Source organism: Lactuca virosa, chromosome 5 (genome assembly GCF_052849685.1).
Source record: "Lactuca virosa cultivar CGN04683 chromosome 5, Lactuca_virosa_CGN04683_v6, whole genome shotgun sequence".
NCBI lineage: Eukaryota > Viridiplantae > Streptophyta > Magnoliopsida > Asterales > Asteraceae > Lactuca > Lactuca virosa.
The window spans coordinates 281,326,128-281,332,012 of record NC_136430.1 but is presented as its reverse complement, the minus strand read 5'-3'; the positions used below and the strand labels follow the sequence as shown (position 1 = coordinate 281,332,012).

Here is a 5,885-nt window from a genome sequence, read left to right as displayed (position 1 = left end):
GGCTGGTGAAAGGGTTTCCAGAAGACGAATTTGAGCAGGGAAGAAGATCTGGAAAAAAGGTTTCAACACCAAAGGAGTGAGAGGTCATAATTAAGTTTATTTGTTTGATACTTGAACATGGTTTTTTATATGATTTGTGTTTGCTTGATTGCTATTATGAGTAGCTGAATTTAGCAACTCTTGTTTAGCTAGATGAAGCTTCTGACATATGGTTTAGTCTAATTATCAATGGATTTGATTAGTTGGTAAATTGCTTGTGTTTGATTATTATTACCTGGCATGCATATGTTTGTTTCTTTAGTTGCTTAATTTCATGTTCTGTGTAGCTTAGTGACCATTAAACTGCATGAACTTGTTTACCTAGCGATTTAGTGAACATTAAATTACTAGAGCTAGGATCGACCAAAATCTTAGATAGTAATTGAAGTAAATAAGTTTAGCTGTGCTAGAGAACATAAATTATGACCATAATTGTGTTTGCCTAATCTTACATAGCAACTTCATAATTATAACTAATTCTGTGTTTAATTGTGTGACCATGCATAGTTTTACATGAATAAGTTAATTATTGGTAAATTTAGACCTAAATTACTAATATAATATAAATTAGATAATCAACTTTGATAATCCATAATTGTTAGCTAACCATAAAGAAGAAGTGGATTCGAATAGTAATTGATTGAATTTGAGTTAAGTTCGTCTGATCTTGCAAAATCAGATAAAACCCTTTTAAGCTTGTTAATAATTAGGTTAATTTAGTAGTAAATAGATTAATTAGTTAACACCGTTCCCTGTGATCGACACCCGACTTATCCAACTATTCTATAATTCGACTAGGTACACTGCCTAGGTGCATTTTAGTTAGTTAAATTAGTTAGGTTATAAATATTAAAATTAGTGGGTACTATTGTGCACATGAAGTTTTTGGCGCCGTTGCCGAGAAACGGCTTAGTTTATTATTTATTTGCTTTAGATTAATCGATCCTTTTTGTGGGGTAAAACCTGCAAAAAGTTATTTTTCCAGCAGAGTTTTAATTTTTTTTTCTTCAGTTACAGAACTCACGACGTGAGTCTATAGGCTCACGACGTGAGAACTGTGATTTCTAATTTTCTTAAATTTTTAATTTTAGTTCAGTTTTACGTTTTTATTTTTTGTTTTATTTCAGGAGTTCATGACCAGAGGCTCTAACACACCTTTGGTGCCACCACTTGAAGATCCAGAGTCGGCCCTTCACAAAAAGAAAGATAAGAACGCGAAAGAAGATCACACACCAAAGAAGACACCCTTACAAGAACTCAAGTCAGTATTCTCAAAAAAGTCGGGAAAGAAAACGGGAGAGTCAAGTTCATCTTCAAAGGACAAGAGCAAAGTTGAAAGCATTGATCAAATACCGATCCCAAACGAATCCGAATACGAATCTGAGACCGAGTTTGGACTATTTACAAGTGAACCCGAAGACGAGCAAGGAGACGAGATGGAAAACATTGAAGAAATTTCCATGGGAGCTTATAAGAAGCGAATTCGAGACGATGTTGGTCCCGGTTTAGTACAACCCGCCATTCCTGCCACTGCCACATTCGAGCTGAAAGGACATATCCTCACTACACTTAAGGATATTCCATTTTATGGTAAGGATCATGAGGATGCCTTTAAGCATCTCGATGAAGTTAATGACATTGCAGATTATTTCAATATCCCAAATGTAAACAGAAATACCGTCTTGCTAAGGATGTTTCCCGTTACTTTTAAGGGAGCTGCTAAAGACTGGTTCAAAGCACTACCACCGGGTACAATCACTACTTGGGCTCAAATGCATGAGCAGTTTTTAGATCAATTTTGCCCACCATCCAAGATAGCTAAACTCAAGAAGGCAATAGCCAACTTTGAGCAACAACCAGGGGAGTCATTATACGAAGCATGGGAGCGTTACAAAGGATTGATCAGAAATTGTCCTCAACATGATCTCAATGTTCAACAAGAGATGTCAATTTTCTATGATGGGGTCAATGTTATGACAAGGCAACTCCTTGATTCTCAAGGACCATTGACAAAGAAAAATCAAAGGGAGGTCAAGGAGTTAGTTGAAGAATTCGCAAAACACTCTCGTGAGTACCACAACCCAAGACAAGATGGAATAAAAGGCAGTGGAGGCACGGATTCTGAAGAAATGGCTGCTATGATGGCAATGCTGAATAATATGGACCGGAGGTTGACACAAATGGACCAATCAATTCATGCAATTAAAGTTGGGTGTGAACGATGTAATGGACCACACTTGACTAAAGATTGCAACTTGGATGAGTATGGAAACAAAAGGGCTCAAGTTTGCTACTTAAGTGGGGATAAGTATGATGAAGACTGGAGAAAACCAAAGAAAGAGTGGCTGCCATATGATGAATACAAGAAGCAAAAGGAAGAGAAATTTAAGAAGACAAGCCGATGCTTCTATCAAAAAGAGCAACCACCAGCCGAGAAGAAAGTAGACTTGGAAAATATTTTGACCCGATTTATGGAAGCATCCGAGAAAAGGCATGATGATATCGATGCAGTGCTAAAGGAACACATGAATATGATGAAAGAACATCACAAAATGATGATTGACCAGCAAGCCTCACTAAGAAATCATCAAGCATCGACTCATAATTTAGAAGTCCAAGTTGGTCAACTCACTACTTTGGTGAACAACAAATTATCCTCACAATTTCCCGAGAAGAAGACTCAAAAATCAAAATTCGAAAATCAAAATTCTGCTGAAATAACGAGCTCACGACGTGAGCCATATATGCTCACGACGTGGGTCCTGCCTGAACAGCAAAATTCGAAATTCGTTCCAGCTTACCGACCGCCTTTGCCATTCCCATCTCGAGCTAATATTAGTCCACTGGAAAGGGAACATCTGGAATTTATCAAGCAAGTAAAGGGTATTCCTATTAATACCCCTTTTATCGATTCACTTTCAAAAATTCCAGAATACGCAAAATTTTTACAAGACTTGTTAGACACTCCTCAGCAACTAAAAAAGAATTCTAAGGTGATTCTAAGTGAGAAAAGCTCAAAAGCTGTGTTGGGAGAGATACCTAAGAAGATGAGAGATCGTGGACGCCTCACTCTTCCATGTGAATTTGGGAATAATATGAAGATTTATGCTTTAGCCGATTCTGGGGCTATCATAAATTTGATGCCTTATTCGTTTTATCAGAAGTTGAATATTCAGATGTTGAAGGCTACAAAGATGACTATTCACATGGCAAACCGTTCAGTAACACAACCCCATGGCATTGTGGAAGATATTCTAGTAAACATTGGGAAATTCGTTTTTCCAATAGATTTTATGGTTTTAGATATGAAAGAAGATCCCAATGTTCCAATTATTCTTGGTCGCCCGTTACTTAATACTGCTGGGGCCTTGGTTGATATACGCGAATCCAAGCTCACCTTGAGAGTTGGAGATGAGAAGGAAATTTTTGGAATAGAAGATGGTTTCCAAGGGAGTGATTTTCAAGAAGAGGTTTTCAACATTGATGAAGAGAATGAACTTGAAGAATTAGAGAAGCTCATGGAAGAAGAAATCAAAACAATTCAACAAGTTAGAAGAACAAAACCGAGAGCATCCGTTCCGTTTTTAGTTGAAGTCATTGCCTACACGAATCCAACTTCTTGGGTAAGTAAGAAAAGTGATGAAATATTGAGTGATGATGACAAAGGCGAGGTAACTTCCAAGGAGACAAGTCCAATGGTGAAGGAAGAAAAGATTCCTATGGAGCTGAAGAATAAAGAGAACGTGGAGAATAAAGGGACCAAAAGAAAGCTCGGTGAAAATGAGATGAAAGCGAAAAAGGAAAACTCGAAAAAAGCATATAAACGACGAGTACAAGCGTACAAAAGGCGATGGAAGGAGCAGAAGGTTCAGGTGGTGATGGACTCTTCAGACGATTCAACGTAAGGAGGCACGGAGTCCGGCTTACGACTCCTTCAAAAAGAAGCGCTTCTGGGGAGGCAACCCGAGCTCGGTTTGAATTTTCTTTTCCTTTTATGCCTTTAGTTTTTTTTAGACATTCAATCATCTAATCATTAAAATTAAGTGGTAAAAAGTTAAGTGTGGGGTTCCTAAATTAAGTGGTAAATAAGAAGAATAGTTAATAAGGCTTATATTTTTCGATCAGACATAACTCACGAGGTGAGCTCGAGAACATTCACCTCGTGAGTCCATAATACATACGGGGTGGGGCATTTTAGCCCAATAATTCTATTTGCCCATTATTGTTAAAGTAAATGGCCAACCATGTTAGCCTACAAAAACTCACGAGGTGAGTCCGAATAAACTCACGACGTGAATTTTGAAAAACACGGGACCACAGCTTAAACAATTCAGAATCCTTTTGACCAAACCACTTTCTCAACCTCACGAAGTGAAGATTGTTCTTTGGTCCCCCCCACCCGATTTCGGCCTAGATTTACTTAATTTAATCCTTTTGCTTAAGTAATCACCACACAAAGGTAAACATCTCGTGTTTCTTTTGGTTGATTTTCACTAATTTGTTGATTTAGGGGCTAGGGTTTTCATATGCTTACATGTCGAAATTTTGCTTAAATTGTGTTATTAATCCATTGCATGTTACTTGATTGTGCTTAGAAATGGTTTATGAGTAAACCCTAACAAAAAAAATTAAGTCCCGATTTCTGATTTTTAAGACTAGTTCTCGCTGTGAATAGCGAACTCACGAGGTGACTTTGATAAAACTCACGAGGTGAGTCCGATAAAACTCACGAGGTGAGTCCGGTGCATCAACAAAATTGTTCTGTGAATTAATTAGTGTATGGGATATTTGGTTTTGTTTTTGTTGTTTATTTATTTTTGCAGAAAAATGGCACCTAGACGCGAGGTTAGTGACGACCAAGGCGTTCGTTTTATGTATTCCCGACAAATATATCTAGGGACGTGCTCACCCAATACAACACTAGACTGGGATGGTTACACAACAGAGAGTTTGCTATTGCCCCAACAGTTAATTGGCAAAGGCTTCGGGAGTTTGGACTCGTTGAAAGACTAAACCCGTTTCTTACCAAAACTTTTATGGGAAACGAGTATTCGTTTACATTTAAGGGATGGAGTAACTTGTTCGCCATACAAGAAAGAGTTTACAAGGAATTGTGTGTTGAGTTCTTTTCCACCGTGACGTTTCAAGAAAATGTCCAAGACCCTAACTACTCACAAGCATTGGTCTTTCGTTTGGGTGGGGAATATAGGGAGTGTAGCTTGGTAGAATTTTCATGGACGATGGGTTTATACGAGTCCCACGAGACCATGACCCCCGATTTTTCTATGTTCTTACGGGAGGCTACCCATACTTATTCCGGGGGAATGTCGGGATATGAATTTTGGAGCCATATCGCCTTTGGTGTTTTCAACTCCGGTGTGTCATCAGAAAGCTGCATCAAATCATCCATACACCGTTTGATTCACAGGCTGATAACATTTTCCATCCACCATAAAAAGAATGGAGATAAGGTCACCAAGATTAATTTATTTTTCTTGTGGTCTATTTTACAACCGGGGTTTTGTTGCAATCTTCTCTACTTCTTGGCTCGTTACTTGGCAGAATATGCAGTGAGTTCCCGACACGGGAGCCCAATCTGTGGTGGCCATTTTGTCACTCGCTTAGCCAAGTATTATGGCGTGATTTCTCCCACGATTACATGGACACTTACGTGTAAACAAGGGAACGGATTTTCTATGGGATATCTTGAGACCATACGGGTTGTAGTCAATTATGGGACGCATTGGGGGATACCGCACAACGATAACGAGGATGACGACCAACCGACCGAAGAGCCCGAGCAACAACCAAGGCCTCGAAGAAGGAACGTGAGAGCCCGGGGTGAG

General features: G+C 38.8%; 1 non-coding gene across 1 annotated transcript; it reads right to left on the bottom strand.

Moving 5' to 3' along the window:
* Positions 1 to 1,859: 1,859 nt before the first annotated feature.
* LOC145118277 (small nucleolar RNA R71) lies at positions 1,860 to 1,966 on the bottom strand. The gene has a single exon (XR_013713236.1). It is a non-coding gene; the product is annotated as a small nucleolar RNA R71 (small nucleolar RNA).
* Positions 1,967 to 5,885: the final 3,919 nt, after the last annotated feature.